This window comes from Arachis stenosperma, chromosome 6 (genome assembly GCF_014773155.1).
Source record: "Arachis stenosperma cultivar V10309 chromosome 6, arast.V10309.gnm1.PFL2, whole genome shotgun sequence".
In the NCBI taxonomy this organism is placed as follows: Eukaryota; Viridiplantae; Streptophyta; class Magnoliopsida; order Fabales; family Fabaceae; genus Arachis; species Arachis stenosperma.
This window is the reverse complement of record NC_080382.1, coordinates 75,629,109-75,650,053: the sequence shown is the minus strand read 5'-3', so window position 1 is coordinate 75,650,053 and position 20,945 is coordinate 75,629,109. Positions and strand designations below refer to the sequence as shown.

General features: G+C 39.1%; 1 non-coding gene across 1 annotated transcript; it reads right to left on the bottom strand.

The window, feature by feature from the left end:
• Positions 1-4,189: 4,189 nt before the first annotated feature.
• On the bottom strand, positions 4,190-4,293 carry LOC130938047 (small nucleolar RNA R71). Its single transcript, XR_009069229.1, has one exon. It is a non-coding gene; the product is annotated as a small nucleolar RNA R71 (small nucleolar RNA).
• Positions 4,294-20,945: the final 16,652 nt, after the last annotated feature.

The window sequence follows — 20,945 nt, the reverse complement described above, 5'->3', positions numbered from 1 at the left end:
TGAAGTGCAGCGAATATCTTAGAACAAGAATAAGCATGAATTGAATAGAAAACAGTGGTAATTGCATTAATACTCGAGGAACAGCAGAGCGCCACACCTTAATCTATGGTGTGTAGAAACTCCACCGTTGAAAATACATAAGTGCAAGGTCTAGGCATGGCTGAATGGCCAGCTAATGAGCGGATAATTTATACGCTTTTTGCCATTTTTTTAGGTAATTTTTAGTAGGATCTAGCAACTTTTAGGGATGTTTTCATTAGTTTTTATGTAAAATTCACATTTCTAGACTTTACTATGAGTTTGTGTGTTTTTCTATGATTTCAGGTACTTTCTGGCTGAAATTGAGGGACCTGAGCAAAACTCTGATAAGAAGGCTGACAAAGGACTGCTGATGCTGTTAGATTCTGACTTCCTTGCACTCGAAATAAATTTTCTGGAGCTACAGGACTTCAAATGGTGCACTCTCAACGGCGTTGGAAAGTAGACATCCAGAGCTTTCCAGCAATATATAATAGTCCATACTTTATTCCAGATTTGACGACGTAAATTGGCGCTCAACGCCGGTTCCATGCTGCATTCTGGAGTCAAACGCCAGAAACACGTCACGAACCAGAGTTGAACGCCAAAAACACGTTACAACTTGGCGTTCAACTCCAAGATAAGCCTCAGCTCATGTAAAGATCAAGCTCAGCCCAAGCACACACCAAGTGGGCCCCAGAAGTGGATTTCTGCATCAATTACTTACTTCTGTAAACCCTAGTAGCTAATCTAGTATAAATAGGACTTTTTACTATTGTATTAGATGTTTTTGGTCTCAGTTTTATTTTATTATTCATCTGAGGAGACTATTGATCACGTTTTGGGGGCTGGCCATTCGGCCATGCCTGGACCTTCATCACTTATGTATTTTAAACGGTGGAGTTTCTACATACCATAGATTAAGGGTGTGGAGCTCTGCTGTACCTCAAGTTTCAATGCAATTACTACTATTTTCTATTCAATTCCGCTTGTTCTTATTCTAAGATATTCGTTGCACTTCAACATGATGAATGTGATGATTCGTGACACTCATCATCATTCTCACCTATGAACGCATGACTGACAACCACTTCCGTTCTACCTTAGACCGGACGGATATCTCTTGGATTCCTTAATCAGAATCTTCGTGGTATAAGCTAGAATTGATGGCGGCATTCATGGGAATCCGGAAAGTCTAACCTTGTCTGTGGTATTCCGAGTAGGATTCCGGGATTGAATGACTGTGACGAGCTTCAAACTCGCGATTGCTGGGCGTGATGACAAACGCAAAAGAATTAAGGGATTCTATTCCAACATGATCGAGAACCGACAGATGATTAGCCGTGCTGTGACAGAGCATTTGGACCATTTTCACTGAGAGGATGGGATGTAGCCATTGACAACGGTGATGCCCTACATACAGCTTGCCAAAGAAAGGAGTGACAAAGATTGGATAAAAGCAGTAGGAAAGCAGAGATTCAGGAGGAACACAACACCTCCATACACTTGTCTGAAATTTCCACCATTGAATTACATGAGTAACTCTATCCTTATTTTATGTTTATTATTTATTAATTATTCAAAAATCCATAATCATCTATTATCCGCCTGACTGAGATTTACAAGGTGACCATAGCTTGCTTCATACCAACAATCTCTGTGGGATCGACCCTTACTCACGTATGGTATTACTTGGACGACCCAGTACACTTGCTGGTTAGTTGTGCAGAGTTGTGACTAAGTGTGATTCAAGTTTGAGAGCGCTACCAATTTATTGGCGCCATTGTTGATGATCACAATTCCGTGCACCAAGTTTTTGGTGCCGTTGCCAGGGATTGTTCGAGTATCGACAACTAATGATTCGTCTTGTTGCTCAGAGAAAAGTTTTCAAAAATATTTTTCAAAATCTTTTTTCTTTGTTTTCGAAAAAAATGATTCAAAATTTTTAAGAATGAATTCTAGTGTTTCATAAAGTATGGTGAAGCTTGTCTGGCTGTAAAACCATGTCTAACTCAATTGGATTGAGGCTTCAAAACCATCAGCATAGAGGCAAGTTAATTGGAATATCAGTTGTTACATGCCTGCTTTATATCTTCTAAAGCTGGCTGGCTATTAAGCCATGCCCAACCCTTGGATTGGAGCTTTAGGCTAATATTGAAAGATTCCTAGAATTCTTATTAAACATTTTGGATTTCTTATTTTCTTTTTTCTATATATTTTTCAAAAAAAATATAAAAGAAAATACAAAAAAAATCATAAAATCATAAAAACCAAAAATATTGTGTTTCTTATTTGAGTCTTGAGTCAAGTTATAAGTTTGGTGTCAATTGCATATTCATCTTGTTCTTGCAATTTTGGAAAATTCATGCATTCATAGTGTTCTTCATGACCTTCAAGTTGTTCTTGGTAAGTCTTCTTGTTTGATCTTGATGTTTTCTTGTTTTGTGTCTTTTATTGTTTTTCATATGCATTTTTGCATTCATATTGTCTAAGCATTAAAGATTTCTAAGTTTGGTGTCTTGCATGTTTTCTTTGCATCAAAAATTTTTCAAAAATATGTTCTTGATGTTCATCATGATCTTCAAGGTGTTCTTGGTGTTCATCTTAACATTCATAGTGTTCTTGCATACGTCATTGGTTTTGATCCCAAAATTTTCATGTTTTGGGTCATATTTGTGTTTTTCTCTCTCATCATTAAAAATTCAAAAATAAAAAAATATCTTTTCCTTTTCTCTCTCAACATTTCAAAAATTTGGGTTGACTTAGTTAAAAAATTTTAAAATTAGTTATTTCTTGTAAGTCAAGTCAGATTTTCAAATTTTAAAAATCTTATTTTTTTAAAACTTTTTCAAAAATTAAATCTTTTTCATTTTTCTTATTAATTTTCGAAAATTCTTTAAAATATTTTTCAAAAATCTTTTTCTTAATTTTATCTTTATTTTCGAAAATTATGCTAACAATTACTATGATTGATTCAAAAATTTGAAGTTTGTTACTTTCTTGTTAAGAAATGTTTAATCTTTAAATTCTAGAATCATATCTTTTAGTTTCTTGTTAGTTAAGTAATTAATTTTAATTTTAAAAATTAAATATTTTCCAACCATATCTTTTTAATCATATCTTTTTCAAAATTTTATCTTTTTCAAAAAAAAAATTGATTTCAAAATATCTTATCTAACTTCTTATCTTCTTATCTTTTCAAATTTGATTTTAATATCTTTTTCAACTAACTAATTAACTTTTTGTTTGTTTCTTATCTTTTTCAAAACCACCTAATTACTTTTCTCTCTCTAATTTTCGAAAATATATCACCCCTTTTTCAAAATTCTTTTTAATTAATTAATTGTTTTAAATTTTAATTTTAATTTTAATTCTTCCTTTAATTTTCGAAAATCATTTAACTCCTTTTTAAAATTTAATTTAAAAAATTTCTCCCTCTCTCATCTTTTCCTATTTATTTATTCATTTACTAACACCTCTCTTCACCTCTCTTCATCTCAAATCACTACCCCTATCCTTACCCTTGTGTTTGGATTCTCCTTTCTTTATTCCCTTCTTCTTCTACTAATAATAAGGAACCTCTTTACTGTGACATAGAAGATTCCTCTTCTTTTTTTGTTCTCTTCTCTTTCATATGAGCAGGAACAAGGAAAAAGGCATTCTTGTTGAAGCTGATCCAGAACCTGAAAGGACTCTGAAGAGGAAACTAAGAGAAGCTAAATTACAACAATCCAAAGACAATCTTGCTGAAATTTTCGAACAAGAAAAGGAGATGGTATCCGAACCTAACAACAATAATGCAAGAAGGATGCTTGGTGATTATACTACACCTACTTCCAAGTTTGATGGAAGAAGCATCTCAATTCCTGCCATTGGAGCAAATAATTTTGAGCTGAAACCTCAACTAGTTGCTCTAATGCAACAGAATTGCAAGTTTCATGGACTTCCATCAGAAGATCCCTACCAGTTTTTAACAGAGTTCTTGCAGATCTGTGAGACTGTTAAGACTAATGGAGTAGATCCTGACGTCTACAGGCTTATACTTTTCCCTTTTGCTGTAAGAGACAGAGCTAGAGCATGGTTGGACTCTCAACCTAAAGATAGCCAGGACTCCTGGGATAAGCTGGTCACGGCCTTCTTGGCTAAGTTCTTTCCTCCTCAAAAGCTGAGCAAGCTTAGAGTGGATGTTCAGACCTTCAAACAAAAAGATGGTGAATCCCTCTGTGAAGCTTGGGAAAGATACAAACAGATGACCAAAAGATGTCCTTCTGACATATTTTTAGAATGGACCATGATAGATATATTCTATTATGGTCTATCTGAGTTCTCTAAGATGTCATTGGACCATTCTGCAGGTGGATCCATTCACCTAAAGAAAACGCCTGCAAAAGCTCAAGAACTTATTGACATGGTTGCATAACCAGTTCATGTACACTTCTGAGAGAAATTCCGTGAATAATGGGATGCCTCAAAGGAAGGGAGTTCTTGAAATTGATGCTCTGAATGCCATATTGGCTCAGAACAAAATGTTGGCTCAGCAAGTCAACATGATTTCTCAAAGTCTGAATGGACGGCAAAATGCATCCAACAGTACTAAAGAGGCATCTTCTGAAGAAGAAGCTTATGATCCTGAGAACCCTGCAATAGCAGAGGTAAATTATATGGGTGAACCTTATGGAAACACCTATAATTCATCATGGAGAAATCATCCAAATTTCTCATGGAAGGATCAACAAAAGCCTCAACAAGGCTTTAATAATGGTGGAAGAAATAGGCTCAGCAATATCAAGCCTTATCTATCATCTTCTCAGCAACAGACAGAGAATTATGAACAGAGTACCTCTAACATAACAAATTTAGTCTCTGATCTGTCTAAGGCCACTTTAAGTTTCATGAGTGAAACAAGGTCCTCCATCAAAAATATGGAGGCACAAGTGGGCCAGCTGAGTAAGAAAATCACTGAAATTCCTCCTAGTACTCTCCCAAGTAATACTGAAGAAAATCCAAAAAGAGAGTGCAAGGCCATTGATATAATCAATATGGCCGAACCTAGAGAGGAAGGAGAGGACGTGAATCCCAATGAGGAAGACCTCATGGGACGTCTCTCAAGCAAGAAGGAGTTCCCTATTGAGGACCTAAAGGAATCTGAGGCTCATATAGAGACCATAGAGATTCCATTAAACCTCCTTCTGCCATTCATAAGCTCTGAAGACTATTCTTCCTCTAAAGAGGATGAAGACGTAACTGGAGAGCAAGTTGCTCAATATCTAGGAGCCATCATGAAGTTGAATGCCAAGTTGTTTGGTAATGAGACTTGGGAAGGTGAACCTCCCTTGCTCATTAGTGAACTAGATACATGGGTTCAGTAAACTTTATCTCAAAAGAGACAAGATCCTGGCAAATTCTTAATACCCTGTACCATAGGCACCATGACCTTTGACAAGGCTCTGTGTGACCTAGGGTCAGGCATAAATCTTATGCCATTCTCTGTAATGGAGAAACTGGGGATCATTGAGGTACAGCCTGCCATATTCTCATTACAAATGGCAGACAAGTTAGTAAGACAAGCTTATGGATTGGTAGAGGACGTGTTGGTAAAGGTTGAAGGCCTTTACATCCCTGCTGATTTCATAATCTTAGACACTAGGAAGGAGGAGGATAAATGCATCATCCTTGGAAGATCCTTCCTAGCCACAGCAGGAGCTGTGATAGATGTTAACAGAGGAGAATTAGTCCTTCAATTGAATGGGGACTACCTTCTGTTTAAAGCTCAAGGATCTTCTTTAACAATGGAGAGGAAGCATACAGAACTTCTCTCAGTACAGAGTCAAATAGAGCCCCCACAGTCAAACTCTAAGTTTGGTGTTGGGAGGTTACAACCAAACTCTAAGTTTGGTGTTGAATCCCCACAACCAAACTCTAAGTTTGGTGTTGGGACTATACAACATTGACCTGATCACCTGTGAGGCTCCACGAGAGCCCACTGTCAAGCTATTGACATTAAAGAAGCGCTTATTGGGAGGCAATCCAATTTTTATTTATCTAATTTTATTTTATTTTCATTGTTCTTTTATGTTTTATTAGGTTCATGATCATGTGGAGTCACGAAAAAAATATTAAAATTAAAAACAGAATCAAAAACAGCAGAAGAAAAATCACACCCTGGAGGAAGGACTTACTGGCGTTTAAACGCCAGTAAGGAGCATCTGGCTGGCGTTCAACGCCAGAACAGAGCATGGATCTGGCGTTGAACGCCAGAAACAAGCAACACCCTGGCGTTCAAACGCCAGGAATACACCCTGAGGAAAGCTGGCGCTGGACGCCAAAAACAAGCATGGAACTGGCGTTCAACGCCAGAAACATGCTGCACATGGGTGTTGAATGCTCAGAACATGCATCACTTCGGCGTTTAAACGCCAGAATTGCATGCAAAGGCATTTTACATACCTAATTGGTGCACGGATGTAAATCTTTGACACCTCAGGATCTGTGGACCCCACAGGATCATCTCAGGATCTGTGGACCCCACAAGATCCCCACCTACCATATTCTCCCCTCTTCTCAACATTCATCCTCTCTTTCCAATAAACACTCTTTCCCAAAACCCTTCACCAATCACCTCAATCTCTCTTTCTAATTCCCCTCTTCACCACTCACATCCATCCACTCTTCCCCATAAACGCCACCTACCTTCAAAATTCAAATTTCTTTCCCACCCAAACCGACCCTAAATGGCCGAACCTACTCCCTCTCCCCTCACTATATAAACCCCTCCATCCTCCTTAATTTTCACACAACACAACCCCCTCTTCTACACCTTGGCCGAATACACCTCCCTTACTCTCCTCCATATTTTCTCTTCTTCTTCTTCTTCTTTTCTTTCTTCTCTTGCTCGAGGGCAAGCAATATTTTAAGTTTGGTGTGGTAAAAGCATAAGCTTTTTGTTTTTTCATTACCATTGATGGAACCTAAGGCCGGAGAAACCTCAAGAAAAGGGAAAGGGAAGGCAAAAGCTTCCACCTCCGAGTCATGGAAGATGGAAAAATTCATCTCCAAAGCCCATCAAGACCACTTCTATGATATTATGGCCAAGAAGAAGGTGATCCCCGAGGTTCCTTTCAAGCTCAAGAAAAATGAGTATCCGGAGATCCGACATGAGATCCAAAGAAAAGGTTGGGAAGTTCTAACCAACCCCATCCAACAAGTCGGAATCTTAATGGTTCAAGAGTTCTATGCCAATGCATGGATCACTAGGAACCATGATCAAAGTATGAACCCGAATCCAAAGAACTATCTTACAATGGTTCGGGGGAAATACTTAGCTTTTAGTCCGGAAAATGTGAGGTTGGCATTCAACTTGCCCATGATGCAAGGAGATGCACCCCCTACACAAGAAGGGTCAACTTTGATCAAAGGTTGGACCAAGTCCTTAGGGATATATGTGTTGAAGGAGCTCAATAGAAACGAGACTCCAAAGGCAAGCCGGTTCAATTAAGAAGACTGGACCTCAAGCCTGTGGCTAGAGGATGGTTGGAGTTCATCTAATGTTCCATCATCCCCACTAGCAACCGATCTGAAGTTACTGTGGATCGGGCCATCATGATCCATAGCATCATGATTAGAGAGGAAGTAGAAATTCATGAAGTTATCTCCCTTGAATTCTACAAAATAGCCGATAAGTCCTCTACTTTGGCAAGACTAGCTTTTCCTCATCTTATTTGCCATCTATGTTACTCAGCTGGAGTCATCATAGAAGGAGACATCCCCATTGAGGAGGACAAGCCCATCACTAAGAAAAGGATGGAGCAAACAAGAGAGCCCACTCATGGAACCCAAGAGACGTATGAGGAAGCCCATCACCAAGAAATCCCGGAGATGCCTCAAGGGATGCACTTTTCTCCCAACAACTATTGGGAACAACTCAACACTTTTGTTGAAGATTTGAGTTACAATATGGATCAATTAAGGGTGGAACATCAAGAGCACTCCATCATTCTCCATGAAATTAGAGAAGATCAAAGAGCAATGAGGGAGGAGCAACAAAGGCAAGGAAGAGACATAAAAGAACTCAAGGACATCATTGGTTCTTCAAGAAGAAAGCGCCACCATCACTAAGGTGGACTCATTCCTTGTTCTTAATTTTTCTGCTTTTCGGTTTCTTTGTGTTAAATGTCTATCTATGTTTGTGTCTTTATTACATGATCATTAGTATTTAGTAACTATGTCTTAAGGCTATAAATAAATTCCATAAATCCTTCACCTCTCTTAAATGAAAAATGTTTCTAATTCAAAAGAACAAGAAGTACATGAATTTTGAAATTATCCTTGAATTTAGTTTAAATATATTGATGTGGTGACAATACTTTTTGTTTTCTGAATGAATGCTTGAATAGTGCATAATTTTGATCTTGTTGTTTATGAATGTTAAAATTGTTGGCTCTTGAAAGAATGATGAACAAAGAGAAATGCTATTGATAATCTGAAAAATCATGAAATTGATTCTTCAAGCAAGAAAAAGCAGTGAAAAAGCAAAAGCTTGCAAAAATATATATATAGAAAGAAAAAGAAAAAGCAAGCAGAAAAAGCCAATAGCCCTTAAAACCAAAAGGCAAGGGTAAAAAGGATCCAAGGCTTTGAGCATCAATGGATAGGAGGGCCCAAGGAAATAAAATCCAGGCCTAAGCGGCTAAATCAAGCTGTCCCTAACCATGTGCTTGTGATAAGCCTGAGACTGAGTGGTTAAAGTTGTGATCCAAAGCAAAAAGAGTGTGCTTAAGAGCTCTGGACACCGCTAATTGGGGACTTTAGAAAAGCTGAGTCACAATCTGAAAAGATTCACCCAGTTATGTGTCTGTGGCATTTATGTATCCAGTGGTAATACTGGAAAACAAAATGCTTAGGGCCACGGCCAAGACTCATAAAATTAGCTGTGTTCAAGAATTAACAAACTTAACTAGGAGAATCAATAACACTATCTGAAATTCTAAGTTCCTATAGATGCCAATCATTCTAAACTTCAAAGGATAAAGCGAGATGCCAAAACTGTTCAGAGGCAAAAAGCTACAAGTTCCGCTCATCTAATTAGGACTAATATTCATTGATATTCTAGAATTTATAGTATATTCTCTTCTTTTTATCCTAAATTGATTTTCAGTTGCTTGGGGACAAGCAACAATTTAAGTTTGGTGTTGTGATGAGCGGATAATTTATACGCTTTTTGGTATTGTTTTTAGGTAGTTTTTAGTTGGATCTAGCTACTTTTAGGGATGTTTTCATTAGTTTTTATGTAAAATTCACATTTCTGGACTTTACTATGAGTTTGTATATTTTTCTGTGATTTCAGGTACTTTTTGGCTAAAATTGAGGGACCTGAGCAAAACTCTGATAAGAAGGCTAACAAAGGACTGCTGATGCTGTTGGATTCTGACCTCCCTACACTCAAAATGGATTTTCTAGAGCTACAGAACTCCAAATGGCGCGCTCTTAATAACATTGGAAAGTAGACATCCAGAGCTTTCCAGAAATATATAATGGTGCATACTTTATTCGAGATTTGACGACGTAAATTGGCGCTCAACGCCAGTTCCATGCTGCATTTTGGAGTCAAACGCCAGAAACACGTCACGAACCAGAGTTGAACGCCAAAAACACGTTACAACTTGGCGTTCAACTCCAAGATAAGCCTCAGCTCGTGTAAAGATCAAGCTCAGCCCAAGCACACACCAAGTGGGCTCCGGAAGTGGATTTCTGCATCAATTACTTACTTCTGTAAACCCTAGTAGCTAGTCTAGTATAAATAGGACTTTTATATACATTTAAATCCACTGATAAACCACTATTTTAGGGTTTATAATGTGTTTAATTGTGTGAATTTATCATGCTCTCTACCCACTTATTCATATAATTAGCATGTATTTATATTTCCTTCCTAAAATTATTACATGATTGAAACTTACTTCCTAGAGACTTTTAATTAGGTGTTTTAATTCTCCCTTATTCCATTCGATGCCGTGATCTGTGTGTTAAGTGTTCAGGCTTTATAGGGCATGAATGAATTGGAGATTGGAAAGTAAGTTTGAAAAAATGGAAGGAATACAAGAAATTAAGGAGATGACCAGCGAGGAATGATGCGGCCTCACAGCTCACGCGACTGCGCGAAAGAGAGGAATTCGCAGTGACGCGGCCGCATGGCTCACGCGACCGTGCGGATTAGAAAAGCATAAGTGACGCGGAGGCATGAACGACGCGCACGCGTGGAAAAGAAAAATGCCAGATGACGCGTCCGCATGCATGACGCGACCGCGTGACGTGCGCGATCTGCAGAATTTCAGAACTCGCCGGCGGAGTTTCTGGGCCGGATTTCATCCCAGTTTTTGGCCCAGAAACACAGACTAGAGCAAGAGAACATGCAGAAATAGAAGAGAACATTCATTCCACATAATTTTTAGTTTTTAGATTTGAAATTGCTCCTCCCCTAGGTTTTATCACTTGAACATTCAAAATTAGGATTTCTTGGAGATTTTGGTTTTAGCTTTTGAGAAGAGACTATCTGCAATACTAGTCATTATATTCTGTTCTTTACTTTTTATTTACTCTTCCATATTATTGTTTTCTCCAGAGTTGACATTAGATTGTTTTCACAAGTTATTAATATAGAATAATATTTTATTTAATCCCTTTCAGTTTTTATTCATCATGTCTTTCTTTAATTCTTTTTTCTATGTTATGAGTCTTACATTTACAATGAGTGAGTAGTCCCCTAACTTGATGGGGAGTTGATTGAAAGGAAACCTTGAGTTGGGATGCTTAAAAGGTTAATTATTAATTGGGTTCATTGTTGGAATGCTCTCTAGTCACTGACACTAATCCTTTTCAATGAGCGGATTGGGACTTGTGAATAGAAATAGCATTCCAAGGTGTTTAACCTTTCTTTACCTAGTAAGGGATAACTAAACAAAATAACCTTCAATTATCAATTAATCTTGATAGTATTTCAACAAGAATAGGGCTTCCAACTAATCCACTCCCAGTCAAGGCTTTTATTTAGAATTAATTAAATTCTCTATTTTAAATTCCTGTTTATCAACTCAACCATTTTTGAAAAACATCTGATTGATAAAATAGCACATCTCTCTGCAACTCGTTGGGAGACGACCTGGGATTCATACTCCCAGTATTTTAATTTTAAATCTTTGTGACAACCCTTTTTAAATTGATAAGGGAATTTTCGGCTGGTTAAGGACTGTACTTGCAGCGTATTTCTATTAATAATTTCTTAACTTGCCAATTTCCGCCACGTCAATTTTTGGCGCCGTTGCCGGGGAGTTGCAACAGTGTACTAATTTATTGATTGGTATTTATTTAATTGCAATTTTTCTTTTTATTTTGTCACTATGAGCTGTACGTTTCTTTCGTTAAATGACGCATTCACTTCCTGATCCAAGCTTGCCAGTATTTGATCCTGAGGTTGAAAGAACTCTTTCAAATATAAGGCAAGCTCGGCATCGGCAAGTCCTCTCTGAGGACAAACCTGAAACGTCATTTAAGGAAGAAGCAAGCTCGCTCTCTACTGATCCAGTTGATTTACGTGCAGGCGACATGGCAGCACCAAGGAGAGTCACTATCCAGGAGGAAGGTGCCCCTAATTTTACACTACAACCATTTCAGGCACACCATCCAACAGTGGCTGTGGATTTCAAAATAAAGTCTTCGCTACTCAACTTGATGCCCAAGTTTAATGGCTTACCTGCTCAAGAGCCTATCAAGCACCTTAGAGATTTTCAGACCGCTTGTTCTACTGGTAAGCGTGATGGCACTGATGAAATCTCTATTCTGTTAAAAGCCTTCCCATTCTCTCTTGAGGGAAAGGCAAGAGAGTGGTACTACACTCAACCTGGAACAACTGTTTCCAACTGGGATACGCTTAGAAGAGAATTTTTAGAGAAATTCTTCCCAGCTGAGGTTGCTGATAAACTGAGGAAAGATATGTCCATGATCGTTCAGGATGAATCTGAAACTCTATATGAATACTCAGAACGCTTCAATAATCTTCTAGAAGTATGTCCGCACCATATGATTGACAAGATAGTGTTGCTCGGTTACTTTACACAGGGCTTGAAATCTCAAGATAGAACCACATTGGAAGGTGCTAGCAATGGGTCTATGAAAAAGTATAAGAATACAGAAGAAGCATGGCAATTGATCAGCGACTTAGCCGAATCTACCAGAAATTACAGACAGAAACAAGGCCGGTCAAGAGCTGTTGCAGAGGTATCCACTAGTAAAGAGACTGCTGCTATAGCTTAGAGCTTATGTGAAATGACTAACTTGCTGAAGCAAATGCAGCTAAATCAACAACAACCACATCAAGTTCAGCCATTTACACCACAGCACAACCAGCAGTTGGTTCCATAAAAAGTATGCAGAATTTGCACAGATTATAGTCATTATACCGATGAGTGTCTGCAAATCCAACCGGAAGACCATACTGTAGCAGCCACTCATAACTTTCATGACCGTCCCAATCAAGGGTACAATCAAGGTGGCGACTATAACTAAGGATGGCAGGATAACTCTAACCAAGGCTGGAGAGACAATTCTAACCTGGGTTGGAGGGATAATCATAATAGAGGAGGCAGAGATAACAATGGAAATCAGAGGTGGAATAACAATAACAACTTCAGGCAGCAGAATCAGAATCAGGCCTACAGAGCACCTCATCTAAGACAGTCTCAAAATTCTCAGCAAACCTCTCAGATCACTTATCCCTCTTCATCCCCTAATGATGAGTTACTGCAAGCCATTGATCGGAGACAACAGGCTATGGAAAATAACTTTAATGCTACTCTGAATGGTTTGACTTCTACTTTGCAAGCCATTGTCTCACAGGTTGGATTATTGACCAACTCCAACAACCAGTCCTCAAGCTCTAGTGGACTCTCCTCTCAACCATTACCCAATCCAAAAGGTGGTATTAATGTCATCACCCTAAGGTCCGGAACCACATTACAAGAGAGGAATCAAGAAGAGTCAAACCCACCAGAACACGCCTCAGCTGAAGAGGTAGTGGAATCAGAAGATGTTGAGGAAGAATCTGATATACAGGACATGGCTAAGGAAGAAGACACTAAGTCATAGGAAGAAGCACCAAAGGGCGCAGACACTGCAGAAAACGCCATTCCTATTCCATTTCCACAACTCGCAAAGAAGCCCAAGAAGCAGTTGGAACCTGATCCCAAAATGGTAGAAATATTCAAAAAGGTTAAGGTAACTGTTCCCCTTTTTGATGTCATTCAATAGGTACCTAAATATGCAAAGTTTCTAAAAGATTTATGCATACATAAAGACAAAATTAATGAATTAGAAACTATTCCTTTAGGAAGTTCTATATCTGCTTTAATGAGAAATATACCTGAAAAATGTAGTGACCCAGGCCCATGCATGGTTAACTGTACCATTGGAGGTGTGATATTTTCTGACTGCATGTGTGATTTAGGAGCATGTGTTAGTATAATGCCCTTATCTGTATATGATGTTTTGAGGCTCCCTCCCTTAAAAAGGTCGGCAGCTCGTTTTGTGTTAGCAGATAAAAGTATTATTACAGTGGTTGGAGTTGCTGAAGATGTATTAGTGGGCATTAAAGGTCTCACTTTCCCCATTGATTTTTACATCCTGGAGATGCCCCAACATGACTCAGAGAAGCCATCATCAATCCTACTCGGAAGACCTTTCTTGAAGACATCGAAGTTCAAATTAGATGCTTTCTCAGGAACATACTCTTTTGAAATAGACGGCTGAGTAGTAAGCTTCAATCTGAATGGAGTTATGAAATACCCTCCAGAAGATCACTCTATCCTCCAGTGTGGCATCATAGATGAAACCGTAGCTGAAGTTCACCTAGAGGAGTTTGAAGAGAAGTACATAGGGCAAGGTCCAAGTGTGGGGACATTCCCGGAGGACAATGAAAGTACTCTACCACTGCCACCAGCTCCAGACAATTTAGAACCTGACCATGAACAGAAGTCAGAATTGAAACCTCTCCCTCCACACCTCAAATATGCTTACCTTGAAGACAAGCAGAAGTTTCCAGTTATCATTGCACGGGACCTTACTTCTCAATAGGAAGAGCAATTACTTAGTGTGCTGAGGAGGCACAAGAGAGTAATTGGGTGGAGTTTGGCAGATATTAGGCATCAACCCTCAAGTCTATGAGCACAGAATCTTTTTAAAAGACGGAGCAAGACCTGTTCGTCAACCCCAAAGAAGACTAAACCCCACTATCTTAGAGGTTGTCAAGAAAAAAGTGACCAGACTATTGGAGGCAGATATTATCTACCCCATCTCAGACAGTGAATGGGTAAGCCCAGTACAAGTGGTGCTCAAGAAGTCTGGAGTCACTACAGTAAAGAATGAGCATGGAGAGCTCATAGCTACCAGAGTACAGAACGCCTGGAGAGTCTGCATTGATTACAGGCGTCTCAATCAAGCCACTCGTAAGGATCACTATCCTCTTCCATTCATTGATCAAATGCTGGATTGCCTGTCAGGTAAATCACATTATTGCTTTTTAGATGGTTATACAGGATATTTCCAGATTCATATAGCTCCGGAGGATCAGAAAAAGACTACATTTACCTGTCTTTTTGGGACTTATGCCTAAAAGAGAATGCCCTTTGGCTTGTGCAATGCACCAGCTACCTTCCAAAGGTGCATGATGAGTCTTTTCTCTGATCTTATTGAGGACTGTATGGAAGTTTTTATGGACGATTTCAACGTTTATGGTGATTCTTTTAGCCTTTTCTTGGATAGTCTATCTAGAGTATTAGATAGATGTGTTAGTACAAACCTTGTATTGAATTTTGAAAAAATGTCATTTTATGGTTAAACAAGGTATTGTGCTGGGACATGTTATATCTAATACTGGCATTTCAGTAGATCCAGCAAAGGTGGATGTTATTTCTGGTTTACCTTACTCCTCTTCTGTGAGGGAAGTCCGTTCGTTCCTTGGACATGTAGGTTTTTACCGAAGATTCATCAAGGACTTTAGTAAGGTAGCACTTCCTCTATCCAGACTACTGCAGAAAGATATTGAGTTCGAGTTCAGTGAAGATTGTAAACAAGCGTTTGATAAGCTGAAAACCGCCCTGACTCAAACTCCAATTGTGAGAGGACCAGACTGGAGCCAGCCATTCGAAATCAAGTGCGATGCTTCCAACCATGCAGTAGGAGTGGCGCTGGCTTAGCGTGAAGGTAAGGATCCTTTTGTTATTGCTTATGCGTCTAAAACTCTAGACACCGCTCAGTCCAATTACACTACTACTGAAAAAGAGCTTCTTGCTATTATTTTTGCTCTGGATAAATTCTGAGCCAATTTACTTGGTACAAAGGTAGTAGTGTACTCAGACCACGTAGCTCTAAAATATTTATTAGCTAAAAAGGAATCCAAACCAAGGCTTATACGTTGGATACTACTACTACAAGAATTTGATTTAGAAATAAAAGATAGGAATAGTAACCAGAATCTAGTGGCAGACCACTTGAGTCGCCTTGAGCACATTAAAGATGACTCCACTCCTATAGCTGATAATTTTCCATTTGACAAAATACAAGCAGTATTTGAGGTAATCCCTTGGTATGCACCTGTAGCTAATTATCTAGTTAGCCGCACTTTTCCTTCAAACTTTACTAAGCATCAGAGAGACAAGCTGAAAAGAGAGTCTAAATATTATATATGGGATGACCCATATTTATGGAGATGTGGCACTGACCAGGTAATTAGAAGATGTGTGCCTCAATCAGAATTCCAGTCCATTTTAGAGGTCTGTCACTCATTTGAGAGTGGAGGACATTTTGGCCCTCAAAGAACAGCTAGAAAAATCTTAGATTGTGGATTCTGGTGGCCTACTCTTTTTAAAGATGCTGCTGAATTTTGTAAATCTTGTTTCCCATGCCAAAAAGTTGGTAATATATCCCAGAGGGATGAAATGCCTTAACAAATTATGCTTTTCTGTGAAATTTTTGATGTTTGGGGCATTGACTTCATGGGTCTATTTCCAAATTCTAATGGCCACCTCTATATACTGTTAGCTATAGATTATGTTTCTAAATGGGTGGAAGCCATTCCTACCCGTACTGATGATGCTAACACTGTTGTCTCCTTTGTGAGAAACCACATTATTTGTCGCTTTGGATCACCATGAGCAATCGTGAGCGATCAAGGCACCCATTTCTGTAATAGGAGACTAACAGGTTTACTAAAGAAGCATGGGATCATTCATAAAGTTGCAACTGCCTACCATCCTTAGACTAATGGGTAAGCCAAGGTGTCAAACAGAGAGATAAAGCGTATCTTGCAGAAGATAGTCAAACCTCATAGAAGAGACTGGAGCACCAGGCTACAAGATGCACTCTGGGCATACAGAACAGCGTACAAGACACCCATTGGGATGAGCCCTTTCCGCTTAGTTTATGGAAAAGCTTGTCATCTTCCAGTTGAAGTAGAGCACAAAGCTTTTTGGGCAGTAAAGGAGTGCAACATGGGAATTGAGAAAGCCGGAGCTGAACAGAAATTACAACTGCAAGAACTAGAAAGCCTTCACTTAGAAGCTTATGAGAACTCAAGACTATACAAGGAGAAGATGAAGGCTATACATGATCAGCACATCAAGAGGAAGGAATTCCAACCTGGAGATTTAGTCCTCCTTTACAAATCTCGACTGCGGCTCATGCCAGGCAAGTTGAGATCAACATGGGAAGGTCCATATAGAGTAGAGAAAGCCGAACCGTACGGAGTTTATCACCTAAGTCACCCTTCCAGCTCCGAACTTATCAAGGTTAATGGACATCGCTTAAAACTGTACCATGGCGAGAAGATGAAGAAGAACAAGGAGCTCGAGATCTTCCTCTTGGAAGATCCCCACATAGCCGAAGACTGAGCTAGTGGAGCGTCCAACTTAAGGACGTTAAAGCAAAGTGCTAGGTGGGAGACAATCCACCATGGAATGATCGTTCTTTTCTTTGTTTTTTATTTTCATATTCAATAACTCTTCCCTTTTTTAGCATATTTCGTGCATCTGCATTTACATGTTTTAAAAAAAAAGAAAGAAATCACGATGCGACCGCATCATTGACGCGTCTACGTCGTAGAAGGATTGGAAAGATTAAGAAACGAACAGAGAGTCACGCAGGAGCGTGGCTGGAGGCGTGCCAGTGGCACAAATCACCCCACGCGACCGTGTCACCAAAGCATCCGCGTCTCATGGGTACATTAGCCTCCCACGTGACCGCGTCATTCACGCGTCCGCGTGCCCTTGAATTTGACGTATAATGGGTGCACGATCAAAAATTGTGCTAGAGTGGTGCTGGCTTAGTGCTGAACGCCTAATTCTTTCCACGCGGACGCATGGCTCACGCATCCGCGTCATAGCCTTTTAATAACCACCCACGCGATCGCATGACCCACGCGATCGCGTGACCCTAAACTTGGCTAAAATATTATTTCGAACAGAGAGTTGTGCGAGTGCGAGGCTGCCCTCGCGCCAGTAACATCAACGGGTCACGTGACCGCGTGACCGACGCAACCGCGTCATTCAATTTAAGCGCAAGTTGTGCGACCGCGTGCCTCACGCGGCCGCGTCAGTTGCGCCGCCCAGCGTCCCTAATTTGCCACCTATCTTATCTTTCTTTTCTCCAAATCCTATTTTCTCTTCTTTTTTCTTCCTTCTTTCTCACACACTCTCTCTCCCACTCTCTCTCTCACCCCCATTGACAAGGTTTCTTTTTCTTCTTCTCCCTACTTTTCTATTATTCTTTTTAATTTTATATGTTATCTTCTTTTCTTCTCTTTTCCTTTTACTTTACTATCCATATTTTCTTCCCCATATTTTCTTCTTTCTTTTAATTGGTGTTAGAATTTATTTGGATCATTATTTTAGTTGTGGATTGTTAAAAATATTGTTTGACAATTATATATTTCTTTTAGGATTGCTTGCATGTTTAATCTAATGCTTTCTATACCTTAGTTACCATGCATGCTAAGTGTTTATGAAAAAGCCCATATGGCATCATGCACTTTTCTACATTATTCTATTCTACTATTCAATGCCTGCTTTTCACAAATTCCATTTATTATTATATTAATTGATTTAAATTGTCAATACAAACGTGATATTTTGTTATGGAGTGATGCTTGATCTATGCTACTCATGCCCTTGCCGGCATCTTGCATCTACTTACCCTTTCATGCACTTATTCTATTCCCTTTGATGAACTTTTCACATGTTGTCATGACCATGTGTAACCTTCATTGATCTATAGCGTGCATTGACTATCACTCACTCATTCCTCTTCCTTGCTATATCTCTTAGAATTTAATTTACTTTCTTTTCCCTTTTTCAGAATGGCCACTAAGAAAGTCAAAGAGAAAGCTACCCCCAAACCCACAGCAAGGAAAGGAACAAAAAGAGCATTAGTGGCAGAACCTTCTTCAATTGCAGTCAAGCCCTCAAGAAAAAGAATTAAAAGGATCATAAAGGTTGATGAAAAAGAGAGAGCTTTCCCAGCAAAGGACACTACACGATTCCCGAATCGCTACTGTGAGCAGATTTTTCCTATTCGGGCAGCTCGGAATTACAACAACGAACACCTTCTCATCCTTCCGCCTCGTATTGCCTCCTTTGTTGAGCCACAAATTGCACAAAGACACTGGGGATTTTTAAAGAGACAGCCACGACAGGTCAATCATTCTTGGGTAGTTGAGTTCTACTCCAACTTTCACCTGCCAACCCTGCAGTCTGTCTATATACGTCAAAAGCAAGTCCCTATTACAAAAGAAGCCATTCAGCAAGCCTTAGATCTTCCCCCTGCTCCAGAAGGATTGGACGCCTTTCAGAAAGTTGCAATTAAGCGCCAGGCATACACCTTTGACTAGGACGCTGTTCTCAGAGTTATCACTCAACCTGGCAGCAAATGGATCTTCGAATACCATCGTTCCCGTCCTAAGGGAATCTCGGCTTCCGCACTTACCTTAGATGCTTACGTATGGGCACAGATCATGTCCCATTACATCTTTCCGAGTACTTATGAGTCCTCCTTTACCGCAGACATGGCCGTTCTACTATGGTGCATCCTCACAGACCAGCCTCTTAATTTACCAAGACATATCCGGAATGCTATGGAACATGTGCAGATTGCGGGCAACCTACCGTTCCCCGCCTTGGTATCTGATCCTGTCTCAGCAGCCAGAGTATCCTACAGAGCTGGAGACACCAAAGCCATTCTTCCACGGGATGATCAGTATGTCCCTAACGGGAGATATCTCAGGCCATAACTTGCCACTACCAGCCAGTCCACAGAGGATGCTGCAGCTCCTTCACCATCTACTAGTCAGCTGCTGCACCAAATACTGAAGTGGTTGGACCAACAAGAAAAGAAAGCAAAGCTCCGAGAGCGCCGTAATCATCGCCGTTTCAAATACCTCAAAGAGCTACTTACAGGAAACCACAGACCCCATGATGATCCAGACAGTCCGGACTCCACTTCTTTCACTAGCACAGGGAGCCATGACGGTCCCGACTGTGGAGACACTACCACCAGCCCACCATTGTTCATGACAGATGGCACCGAGGACGGTGCAAATCCTTAAGTGTGGGGAGGTCGGTCAGTACCTGACTTTCAGAGGTAATTTTTCTTCCCTAAACACCAATAAATTAGGATATTTAGTTAGTTTTTTCTTTTCTTTTGTAGAATAGGACAAATTGCATAGTAATAGATTAGTTGCATGCATGTTCTACTTGATTGAAAAGACAATAAGTTTCTTTGGAACAAGATTTCACTAATTTTAATTAAAATTCTTATGTTAAATTTGCTCGAAGTTGTATTTGGAACATGATTTTTAAAGCTAAAGAACACACAACCTGTGAGAATTGAGCCTTTATGCATGGTTACAATATTTAACCATAATTGTTTTATTCTTGTGTGTTTACTTTTCTATGACTCTAATCTATATTTTGTTCTATCCTATATTTCCAATGTTTAATATATTTACATGCTGCATATGATTGAGGCCATTAATTATTTGGCTCACTTATCCAAATTAAGCCTACCCTTTCAATTACCTTTGTTAGCCACTTTGAGCCATTAAATCCCAGTTGTTCTATAATTTACCACATTACTAACCTTAAGCGGAAAAACAATTATATATCCCAATTTGAATCTTTGGTTAGCTTAAGTTAGAATTATGTGTGCTAATTGAGTATGGGAAATTGTGGGAACAAAGGATATTAAGGGGATATGTCATGATAATATAATGGGAATTTGGACACCTACTCATGTGAAACTATAAGAATAAAAAATCTATGTGTATTGATAAGCTATGTTGATTTTGAAAAAAAAATATATTAAATAAATAAATAAGGGGACAAAATTGCCCCAATGTTGAGTTAAGAATTCAAAGATCAATGCATGTATGATAGAATTAAAATAAACAGTTGATACATGAGTATGGAATGTGAAAGAAAATTCTGGGTAGCTAGGTACGAACTCCAAAGTTATATAAAATATATAGGTTATGTTAGAGTTTGAGTTAATTAAAGATTCAATTTATAAGCTCACTTAACCATATATGTGTCCTTACCCTTACCTTGGCCCCATTACAACCTTGAAAAGACCTCATGATGTTGTATTGGTATATTAAATGTTGTTGATTGGTTAGGAGAAGAACAAAATTTAGAGAGCATGATTAGAGAAGGATAGAGTGATTACCCTATACACTGGAGAGATTAGAGTATACATACATCATCAGTGAGGGTTCAATGCTTAAAAGTCTATGTTCCCTGCTTTCATGAGCTACCTTCTTGCATTTTTATACGTTCTTACTGTATGAGAATTGAATTAGTGGAGCTTGATTTGTAATTGTTTTGAAGAACTTA